Here is a 12,283-nt window from a genome sequence, read left to right as displayed (position 1 = left end):
TGTTGATGGGCAGGGCTGTGTTCCCTCCCTGTTGTTTGACCTGAGCCCAAACTATGGTGGAGGAAATGAAATGTGCATTTATGTTGTGTCTTAGATTCCACCTGTAAGTGATATCATAATGTATTTGTCTTTCTCTTTCTGACTCACTTCACTTAGCATGATAATCTCTGTGTTGTTGCAAAATGTTGTTTTTCATTCTTCTTATGGCTGAGTAGTATTCCATTGTATATATGTACCACATATTCTTTATCCATTCATCTGTCAGTGAACTTTTAGGTTCCTCCCACATCTTGGCTATTATGAATAGTGCTGCTATGAACATAGGGGTGCATGTATCTTTTTGAATTATATTCTTGTCCAGAAGCCTTGTTTTTCAAAACCATATAGCATAAGAGGAATCCACCTGCTGGGCTGAAGGCGGCATCCTTATACCACCTACCCCTCCAAAGGGGCTCTTCATCCTCTCCAGGATTTCTAATGTGTCCCGTGTTTGTTTTTCTTTTTGATTTGCTCTTCTCTTGAAATCTGTTGTTTGAAAGGTTTGTTTAGAAATTTTAAAAACTCACCAAAAGCAAAGCGGGAAATGTGATAATGGATCATTAACTCAGAAGCATGTTTCTAACCGATGTTGACATTTATTCATGATGTTTTCTGTTACCATTTACTGGAACTCCACCAGGGATTTATGCTCATTGCATCAAAGCTCTTCCCTTCAGTCAACTTGGGCTAGGTTACACTGCTGGTTTTGTCTGTATTCAAACTTTTGATGTTTTGTTCATCGTGGATTCTTTTTGCATTAATTGTGACCTTTCTAAAAGCACTGCATAAAATTTCACTCATCTTGATTCCTGAGTTGTTTGAAATCCTGTGAATTTTGCCCTCAAGGAGAGTGCCTCACACCCATCACCATAGATAACTAACAACCAAACCTCAAATCTTAGTGACTTAAAAGAACAAAAATATTTATTTCTTACTCATATTTCTTTGGGGTGACAGGTCAGCTGCAACTTTGATGGGCTCAGCTAGGCTCTGCTCAGCTGGGTTCTGCATGTCTTCTTTTTCCAGAAGTGTAAAAGGGAGGAGAAGAGTAAGTGTTACATGTTTAGAGGCGTTTTCCTTCATCCCAAAGTATGTCTTTGTTCTTTTGTTTATTTGGTTTTGGTTGGTTGTTTTTTGTTTTTTGTTTTTTTTAAATGAGTAAATGTGTGTTCTAAGCTGAAAATCACATTTGTTTTTCTTTGCCTTCAGAGTTCTTATTTAAAATGTTTTTCTTTTATCCCAAATGATACCTCATCATAGAAGAAAATACAAATAAGGAAAAGTAAGAAATAAAAATCATATCCATAATCCAAACATGTCAAAGTCATATATTCTCTCACATGTACTGCCAAATTGTAAATGTGTGTGTAATCCTTACACCAGTAAAAATTTGACTTTACATCTGAATATCTTAACATGTAATCTCTTTTTGTGGGGGAGGGTGTGCCTTCTTTTCCTTTTTTTTTTTAAACTATTAATTTTGTAATGGGGTATAGCCAATTAACAATACTGTGGTAATTTCAGGTCAGCAGCGAAGGGACTCAGCCACATGTATACATGTATTTACTCTCCCCCCAAACTCCCCTCCCATCCAAGCTGCCACATAACTGAGCAGAGTTCCGTGTGCTATGCAGTAGGTCCTTGTCAGTTATCCACTTTAAATATAGCAGCGTGTACTACGTGTAATCGCCTTCTTAAAAAATGCTATTTTACTGACTGACAAGCACATGGAAAGATGCTCAGCATCATCAATCATTAGGAAAATGCAAATCAGTGCCACAATATGATAACCACTTCACACCAACTAAGATGGCAAGCATATAAAACAATGGAAAGTAACAAGTGTCAGTGAGGATGTTAGGTAATTGGAACCTTATATGCTGCTGTTAGGAACATAAAATGGTGCAGCCACCATGGAAAACATTCTGGTGTTTCCTCAATAAATTAAACCTAGAATTACCATATGACCCAGCCATCCCGTGCCTAGGTATGTACCCAAAAGAATTGAAAACCAGGTGTTCAAACAAAAACTTGTACTCTTTGTTGTGGCATTATCCTTGGGAAATAATCTGATTATCCATTAACAGATGGATAGATAAATGAAGTGTATCCATAATAAGAAATATGATTGGGTTATAAAACGGAATGAAGCGCTGATACATGCTACAACATGAACGAACTTTGAAAGCACTATGCTAAGTGAAAGGAACTGGACACGAGAGGTCACATGTGATTCTGTTTATATGATATGTCCCAAGTAGGCAACTCCACAGAGATAGACCCAAGAGCTGGAGGGTGGAGGAGGAAAGAAAAGTTGACTGTTAATGGGTATGGGTCTCCTTTCAGGTGATGAGTAGATAGAGGAGAGCTGGTTGTACAACACTGTGAATGTATTAGATGCATGGGATCACACCCAAAGTCAAGTTTTTGATGCAAGTAAAAACAAGACCAGTTGTTCTCTTTTATAGATAAAAAGTGAAAGCAGTTGGCAGCAAGACCCAGTGTGGACACAATTAAAACTGGCAGCACCTACAGGTAATTATGAGAAGTCTGTTAGAAACACCACAATATTAGAGATTCAGATGCACTTTTAAAAGTGCAAAATGCCAGGTCTTGTAATTATAGGTCAAGTCCATTAACCCCATCTCTTCTGGATACTTGGTAGCTTTGGTTTCCTTTGTTCAGTTGCTCAGTGTTTGACAAAGAGTGCAACTTTCCCTTCTAGGATAAATGGTCTAACTCTTACACACTTGAAGCAACAGGGGGCCTGTATTCATTCACTCTTTCATTCCCCCTGTATTTAGACATCATCACCTAACTGACATTTGTAAGTCACTTAATGCTTACAGCCTCTTAGAAAATATGTATACTATTAACTAGAAGTGGCAGCATGGCAAACAGAAAATGTGCTGACAAGGGGCTCCGAGAACCCTGATTTTGAGACCTAGCTCCACCAATCTAGTTACTTTTCTGGAATAAGTAACTCGGTCTCTTTGAATCTTAGCTTTCTTATCTGTAAAATGGGAGTGCATGCTGGACACCCAAGAGAGATGAAGACAACATGAAAAGGTAAAGAATCCGAGAAGCGTGAGGTGAGGTAAAACTCATGATATTCTTCATTGAGGCCAGCCCAGTTTCTTTCTTTTTAACCATTATTTATTTGGCTTGTCGGGTCTTATAAGTGGCATGCTCAGTCTTTGTTGCAGCATGTGAGGTCTCTTTCCCTGACCAGGGATCGAACCCAGGTGACCTGCTTTGGGAGCTCAGAGTCTTCTCACCAGACCACCCGGGAAATCCCCAGCCCAGGTTCTTAATGCTAGCTGTCCATTAGGATTACCTGGGAAAAATTTAAACTACCCACCTTTGTGATTCTGTTCATTAGTCTGGGGTAGGGCTCAGACATTGATATTCTAATGCCATGGTTCTCTGACTTTGAAAGTAAAAGTCACTCAGTCGTGTCTGACTCTTTGCTACCCCGTGGACTGTACAGTCCATGGAATTCTCCAGACCAGAATACTGGAGTGGGTAGCCTATTGTCCCAACCCAGGGATCAAACCCAGATCGCCTGCATTGCAGGCAGATTCTTTACCAGCTAAGCCACAAGGGAAGCCCAAGAATACTGGAGTGGGTAGCCTATTCCTTCGCCAGCGGATCTTCCAGACCCAGGAATTGAACTAGGGTCTCCTGCATTGGAGGCAGATTCTTTACCAGCTACGCTATCAGGGAGCCCAGAGTCACCTAAAGAGTTTGGGAGAACACCCCGAGAGTTTCTGATTCCCTAGGTCTAGGACTGGGCTGAAGATTGGCATTTCCAACAGTTTCCCAGATGATGTGGTTACTGGGGACCTACCCCCTTGGAGAAATCAGTCAGAAAGGATTAGTAGAAAATGCCACAAGGGCATTTGAGGGTATATACGTTTTTCTCTTACTGAGGAACGTGATATGTCATCACTCTGAAATTCTTCTTTATTTTATTAAGTATGTGCAGAGGATTCTCATAAAATACATATGTTAAGAAATTGACACTAGAGATTGCTCCCCTAGGAGGGGAGCTAACAAATATATTTCTCACTGAATACATTTGGTACTGAATAAATTTTGCATCATATGCAATTATTTACAAATGAATAAATTAATTAATTTAAAGTAAATCCAACAAAATCTTGGCTCATCTTAATGAGTAACAAAAACAATAGAAGAATCATGCTCCCTGGCCCTTACTCCAAAGCTTCAGTAAGCAAAACAGTGTGATACTGGCACAAAAACAAACATATAGACCAATGGAATAGAATAAAAGGCCCAGAAGTAAACTCATGTGCTTCTGGTAAACTAGTCTATGACAAAGGAGGCAAGAATATACAATGGAGAAGAGACAGTCTCTTCAATAAGTGGCGCTGGGAAGACTAGACAGCTACAGGTAAAAGAATGAAATTAGAACTTTTCTCTAACACTGTATACAAAAATAAATTCAAAATGAATCAAAACTCTAAATATGAGACCAGATACTATAAAATTCCTAGAGGAAAACATGGGCAGAACACTCTTCGACAGAAATCTCAGCAATATTTTTTTTGTATCCCTGTCCTAAAGCAAAGGAAACAAAAAGCAAATTAGAGCTCGTTAAACTTAAAAGCCTTTGCACAGAAAGGGAGTCATAAACAAAATGAATTATAACCTATAGACTAGAAGGAAGTATTTGTAAATGATGCTACCAACAAAGGCTTACTTTCTAAAGTGTACAAACAGCTCATACAGCTTAATATTAAAAAAAATCAAAAAATGGGCAGAAGATCTAAATGACATTTCTCCAAAGAAGACATATAGATGGCCAATAGGCACAAGAAAAGATGCTCAATATCACTGATCATGAGAGAAATGCAAATCAAAACTAGAGTAGGTATCACCTCATACCAGTCTGAGTGGCCGTCATTAAAGGTGGGATTAACATATTCACACTCTTATATATAAAATAGATAAACAAGGACCTTCTGTACAGCACAGAGAATTATAGTCAATATCGTCTAGTGACCTATGATGGAAAATAACCTGAGAAAGGATGTATGTATCTGAATCACTCTGCTGTATACCTGAAACTAATCCAATATTGTAAATTAACTATATTTTAATTTTTTTAATGGTTATTAAAAACTAATAGAGAAACCCTCTGAATATATTATATATGACTGTCATCTTCCCCACATTGGAGTTCCCCAGTATTCCTTGCATTGCACTAAAATTCATTTAAGCAGTCATAAATAAGGGGTTTTTTTAAGGACAGAAGAAAGGAGGGATGATAGGAAGGAGGGGAGAGAGAAATGGAAAGGAAAGGAAAGAAACATGAGCAGATATACTAACGTTTGTGGCTTGGGCTGTGTCAGCTTCATTTTTCAGCAGGAAAAAATATCACATCAGAGAACTAGATAAATATCAGGATTAAAAGGTATGGAATAAATGCAATATAAGGAAAGCCTTCAAGGGTAAATTATCAATTGATAACACTTTAAAATACCTTATTGAGAAGATTCCCACACCACAAAGACTTAGGAAAAAAGAGAGAAGGAAAATATATCTGCCTGTGAGAGCTGGATTGGATGGTAGATAAGAAAATAGATAGATAAAATATATTTCTTTTTAATCTTTACATGTTGTATATATTGAGGAAGTTTAGGTGGTTGTTGTTTAATCATTAAGTCATTTTTGCAACCCTATGGACTGCGAGACTCCTCGGTCCATGGGATATCCCGGGCAAGAATACTGGAGTGTGTGTCCATTTCCTTCTGTAGGGGATCTTCCCAACCCAGGGATAGAACCCGCATCTCCTGCTTAGCAGGTGGATTCTTTACCACTGAGCCGCCAGGGAAGCCCAAAGTAGAAACAGAGAAAATTTCAATTATAATACGTAATAGAAAGTGAATGACTTTTCACCATGCAAGTTTAGGCTTTTGGCCTGAAGAGGGCAATGTGAAACTACAAATAGCATAATGGTTTCCTGATTTTGCTTCTGATATTTCTGAACTGAGGAGCCATGAAAGAGCCTGGGACTGGGGGGAGGGCTGTTGGCATTTGGACAAATAAGTCTTTGGAGCTCGCAACTGTCTCCAACACTGCAGCTTTGAAACTGTTGAGCGGAACACCCAGCGGCCGGCGCCCGGGCCTGATTTTCTGTTAAGTCCCTTTCCTTTTTGTTGTTCAGTCACTCAGTCGTGTCTGACTCTTTGCGACCCCACGGACTGCAGCACGCCAGGCTTCCCTTTACAACCTAAGAATTAATATTATATCCTTATTGTTAGAAGCTTCCCATTCTTTTTACCTGAAATGATTAGAATCTAGAATATGTTCACTGTTTAAAGAAAAATGGGTTCATGTTAGTGAAGTCCTACAGCACAATCAGAAATCTAAAAAGTAGGAAAGTTTTCAAAAGATAGGTTGTTCAAGTTTCTCAGAACTTCAGTAGTCTTTTGTTCTTTTTAACATAAAAAGACAAATATGATTACTTATATTTTATGAGATGTAATAGATTTATTAGTTCCTCGTATAAATTTCATTTAAATTTACTTAAATTGAAAACATCCTACTGAACTAGCCACCATGGCCTAGAGAGGTCCAGTTATGTTTTCACATGCGGCATGTCCTGTGTGCATGGGGACTGTCTCCTATATTGTTTCACATTCTCCAGACAATTCAAGGAAGAGCAAAGACAAACAACCGATAAACATGTGTAAACATGTTCATCCTCGCCAGTAATCAGGGAAATGCAAATTGAAATCAAAAGGAGATACCATTTTAGACTCATTGTACAGACAAAAATTTTAAAGCCAGATTCGAGTTTGTTGGAAAATGGGCACCTCCACGCGCTGCTGGAAGAGTCTAAATTGGCACGACCACATTAGAGAGCAGTTTAGCAGGTGTAATAAAGTTAATGACGCGTATCCCCTGCAGTCCAGTAATTCTGCTCCCCTTAAGTGGGAACCTGGCTGCCCATTTAAACTCATTATCCCAGTGGGCTATCACCCCATCACCCTATAAGAAACTCTTGCACATGTGCATCTGGAAGCAAATTAAAAAATATTCTTAGCAACATTGTTTATAACCACAAAACAATTGTCCAACAGCATACATGTCCATTAGCTGGAGAAGAGAGAGATAAATTATGGTGTAGTCAGTCAGAAAACGAATGAAACTGCACAAATGGCCGGGACCTGCAGCAACATGACTGCGTTTCATAGACGTAATTCTGATAAGCAGGGGGCAGCACAGAGCAGGTGCAATGGAAACCTACGTCACAACCCGGCATCTAGCCGAAGCTGCTCTCCCAGCCAAAGGGCTGTGCCCTGGATCTGGCCTGGCTCGGAATGTTGAGTTTGTGCCCTGTGTTTAATTGGGACACCTCTCTTCTGCTCTCAGAAGTTGGCGCTCTTGGTCTCAGACCTTTGGAGTCAGATTGAGACTTAAACCATTCACTCCCTTTGTCCTCAGGCCATTGGGTTTGGACTAGAACCATACCATGAGTTCCTGAGTCTCCAGCTTGCAGACAGATCATGGGCATTCTCAGCCTTCATACTCACATGAGCTGATCCCTCATACCAGGTATCTTTTAATGCATATCCTTTGGTCCTGCTTCTTTGGAGAACCCTAACTAATACAGGGATCAAGTATTTCAGAATCTGCCAGGTTTAGGCATGCCTTCCCACACAGAGCCAGGCTTGATTTCGATGTTTTTCAGTTACAGTTAGACAGAAATTAAGGGACACAAGAAGGCAGATACCAACCCAAAGTCCTCAGCCTCCTTTTATTTCTTGAAACAAGAGCACCAAGAACCCTAGGTATTCCTGGCTCTTTCCCTGCTCTCTGTCTTCAGTGATACAGCGATGGCCAAGGGCTCAGGCCGCCTCCATCCACGGGTCTCTGGGGACAGATGAGAGAGGAGCCATCTTCTACCTGCCCCGAACCACTGCCCACACAAGTGGGTGACCATGCAAAAGAGGCAAGGTGTTCTGGGGGGAAGGAGGAGGAGATGTTCAGACCTCTTTTTTGCTTTCTTCAGAGAAGACTTCATGGGCTAAATCGTGATAGCTAATCACCATTCCCCTGGGAGCATTGAGGGGCGGGTATTTCTCCCTATACTATAATAAAAAGAAAGTAAACACAGTCTCTCCAATAAAAGGGGGGTGGGAACCATCTGTTATCTGGGAATTAGGAGACTGTTGCATATCCTGTTCCAGTGCCACAAATATATAGGTAACAGCTTAGTGGTTAAGTATTAGACTCTGAAACCAGATTGCCCTGTTTCTGATTCCAGCTTTGCTGCTTGCTAGCTATCCATCGTCCTTGGAAAAGACTTGTCACTTTCTATGTCTTAATGTTGTCATCTATAAAATGGGGCTGATACTGATAGCACCAAACCCATAGGCCTGTAATGAGGATTACATGAGTTATGCATGTAAAGTGATCGGAGCTGCACTGGGGCACATCTAAATGAGTGTTCTTTGTTATTATTGTTGTTGATGTTGTTCTGGGAAGGAAAATAAATACCTTTGTGGAGTCTTAGTTAATAATGACAGTATTTGCAGTCTTCTTATTCCAAATTGGATGCTACACCTCATCAAAGAGATGGAACAACATAGGAATTACCAACACTGGGGAAAGGCCAATAAGGGAGACATTTTGGCCACAGAGCTTTTCGGAGGGCCCTGGGGCACCTCATGTGGGCAGTTTCTTGCTCTGCCTCTTCCCCCCACTGTGATCTCTGGCACTAACCCACAGCTTATGGCTGTGCCCAAACTGGAGTAACAAATGGGTCTAGGAACCTCCTTTCCACCCAGATCACCTGCCCTGGGTTTCCAGTAAGCCAGTGAACCCAGTTTGTATTTGAAGAGTTCATTCCCAGGTGTACGGCTGGAGAGTCTGATGTTCCACCACGTACCTCACAGTAGATGCTCCTGACATTCTGAACACACTGAAGTCTCTGTCTCTGATGAAATCCTGTTCTCCTAGGCTGAACTCCTAGACTACAGACCTCTAGAGTTTAAGATGCCATTTCAAATACATTCTCTCTCTCATTCCAGCTCTTAAATTACACATTCTTCCCACTGTTGCATAAGCAAGAAGACAAAAGATCAGAGAGGCCAAAGCAGCAGAACTGGAACCCAAGCCCAGGTTTCCTCTAAACCCAAGGCTCTTTCCATTCCATCTCAGTCACCTCACTCTTAACAGATCTTACACTCAGAGACTTCACCTGAGGGTGTCTCAGCTAACCACAGTCCTCTTACATGTGTTCTTAGTGTTATAGCACTTTTATTTTCATTCATTAGGCTTCATTTTGATAATTTAACCTCATCAAAATTAAAGAAGCACGATCCTCAAATACAAAGAATTTCCACCGAAGAGCAATACAATATCCAAATGATGCAGTCTGTCAAATGACATCACCATTCATTCATGATTTTCAACTAGACATTTACTGAGCATCTGCTATATGCCAGGAACAGTAGTCAAGCATGCTCCATCACCAGACAGAAAGGGATCAGAGAAATACAAAAATAAGAACATAGAGTGGTAAGTGCTCTGACGAAAGGAAGCATAAAGTGCTGGGCCAGGGTGGGGGTGGGAGGGCACGAGAAAGGGATTTAATGTGGCCTGGGGGAGGGTGTTCAGGGAACGTGTTTCCAGGATGATGGTCTAGGTAAGCTATAAATGCTGAGACATCAGGCAGGCAAAGGGTGGGAGTGGGGCAGTTACAGTGTGCTCATGTGAGTATAAGTGTGTGCATTCATGGGGACTCACCCAGAATCCCTGAATTGGTGTGAAGATTACTTTAGGCTGAAAACATTTGATATGCAATAGAGACAGAAAAAGGCCTTCTCGGAGCTTCATTTACCTGACTAAAAGCAGCAACTTCTGGGAAACGAGGCTACCATAAATCCCCTCTCCAGGGGGTTTCATGGCCGTGAAGAAGCGGGAAAAACCACTCTCACCTGCCTAATCAAACATTATTACAGACTTTCTCATCTCTTGCTTGTGGCTCTAAAAACCCATTTGTCTTTCCTTAAGACATTTATTTGTTCTTTCTAGAGAAGCCTGTTCTTCCCCCCTTTTTTCTCTATTAAGTTAGGTATATAAGCTTTTAACCATTTAGCAAGCTAGCTATTTTTGGTAGCATTGGTGTGCATACAAATACCTTTTTTTCTATTAATCTGTCTCTTGTCAATTTAATTCACAGGCCCTCAGAAACTGAACCAAAGAGGGTAGAGAAATGTCTTCCTTGCCAACAGTTCCAAGCAGAAGTGTGAAGGTGTGAGGGAGAAGCACAATGCATCCAGAGCAGTAAGAGATGGAGCGTGGCTGAAGCCAGGGAGAGGGTGGGGTGTGGCAAGAAATGAAGCTGTGTTGCTGTGATGGTCAATCATGAAGGCGCCTAGGACTGTCACAAATGTACCTTAACCAAATAATAGGTAAGGATCACCTTTAGTACTTGAGGATTCTGAAAGGATGTCAGATATGGCCAAAGTCTATCTGCTATTCTGCATCAGACTGTATTTATAGACAGCAACCTATCTATAACTTTTATTATTATTAACCCCATCAATAAAAAAGATTTGAGCATTCATCCTCAGTATCTATTTTTTAATAAAGTACATACATATACTATGGTTTCATATGTCTTACTACTGTAAGACTGTTTACAAAATATAGCATATACAAAAAAGGAAGTTAAAAAAGAATATGGATATTATAATGTCTTTCCAAACCCCATGAACTGATCATCTTACACCTCTTGGGGCGAAAGTTCCTTTCTATTGGGAATGCCTGCCTTCAGCATATGAAATGAGATATAGATCTAACTCCGAGTTCTTTCAAGGAAAACTCAGAAGATGAGGCAGGAAAAATTGTCCAGAAAAAAAGCCCCCAGGAGATAATAGTGACACCAGTCTCTATTAGACTTTTAAGAGCCTGGTTCCCTTAGAAATGGAATGGTTTCTTAGGAAACTCTAGACTTGTCTCCATATTCAGAGAGGAGAGACGTTAGCAGTCAGTGAAAAGGCCCAAGGCTGGATGTCCTGCAACGCCCAAGTCAGTCTCCTACTAATCAAGAATTGTCCCACCAGGCATTCATATATGTCAAATATTAGTTTAAATTATATGAAACTTTAGTCTTAGTCCAATTTACTTGTTAAACACACAGTAGTTTTGATACATATTAGCATGCTAGTTTTTATTCTAACATTCATGCATACTTTTGACTTGCATTCATTGACCTGTATGTTTATTTTTTTCTTTTTTCCCACAGCTTTATTGAGGTACAGTTGACATAGAAAATTTGTACATCTTGTATGGAATACCTTCTGGTCTTATTACTTCTCTCATATCTAAATTTATCTGACTATTTCAAGCCTTCTACTGAGTTGGGTCTGAGTGTTTATATACTGAAATTTATATCACTTCATTACTTACTGTGGGTTTTCTTTTGGTCTTCATTTTGCAGGTAGGATATTATATTGATTGCATAAAGAAAAATATGAGTACTGGTAAATGTTATTTTCTATACATTTTCTTTTAGGATAGCAAGTTGGGTGTTAGAAAAACATTTATTATAAAAAAGTGGTAGTTAGAGTAGTGGATATTCTTCATACTATTGTATTAGAGAATGCATGTCATTATACACTTGTCAAAACCCATAGAATATATGGCACAAAGAGTGAACCCTGATAGAAACTATGGATTTCAGCTAATAATAATATGTCAATTTTGACTCATCAGTGGTAACAAAGGTACTTCCAGAAAGCAAACTATTAACAAGGAGAATGTTAACAAAGGGGAAGTGTCAGGAGCGAGGGAGTGTACCTGGGCTCTCTTCCCTGCAGCCCTAAAACTGCTCAAAAAACAAAGAAATTTTTTAAAATTTAAAGGCAACACTGGTTCTGATTGGTTTGAGAACCGCTGCTTTAAAGAAAGACCTGCTACATAAAAATTCAATTTATATTAAAAAAAAACACACAGATGATAATTGTTTTTCAAACCTTCCACTTACCTGGTATACTCACCAGGAACATTTCTGTATCTAAAATGAGGAATAACTGTGCAGACTTGTCTCTCTGTAGAAAAGGTGACAAAATTAGGCAGTTTTAAAATGTCTGCTGCCAAAGTATAATGGCAAGAAAAGGAGGAGTCTGTCATTCATTTCCTAAATTATAAGCATTCGAGATGCATGTATTTCTTGGAATAATTAAATTTTTTGTGAGTGTTT

At 39.7% G+C, this 12,283-nt stretch overlaps 1 long non-coding RNA gene across 1 annotated transcript; it reads left to right on the top strand.

The window, feature by feature from the left end:
• The first annotated feature begins 2,098 nt into the window (after positions 1-2,098).
• LOC139030931 (uncharacterized) lies at positions 2,099-9,562 on the top strand. The gene is made up of 3 exons (XR_011483374.1): positions 2,099-2,574; positions 3,044-3,108; positions 9,351-9,562. It is a non-coding gene; the product is annotated as an uncharacterized lncRNA (long non-coding RNA).
• Positions 9,563-12,283: the final 2,721 nt, after the last annotated feature.

This window comes from Odocoileus virginianus, chromosome 24 (assembly GCF_023699985.2).
Source record: "Odocoileus virginianus isolate 20LAN1187 ecotype Illinois chromosome 24, Ovbor_1.2, whole genome shotgun sequence".
NCBI lineage: Eukaryota > Metazoa > Chordata > Mammalia > Artiodactyla > Cervidae > Odocoileus > Odocoileus virginianus.
This window is presented reverse-complemented; position numbering and strand designations above follow the sequence as displayed.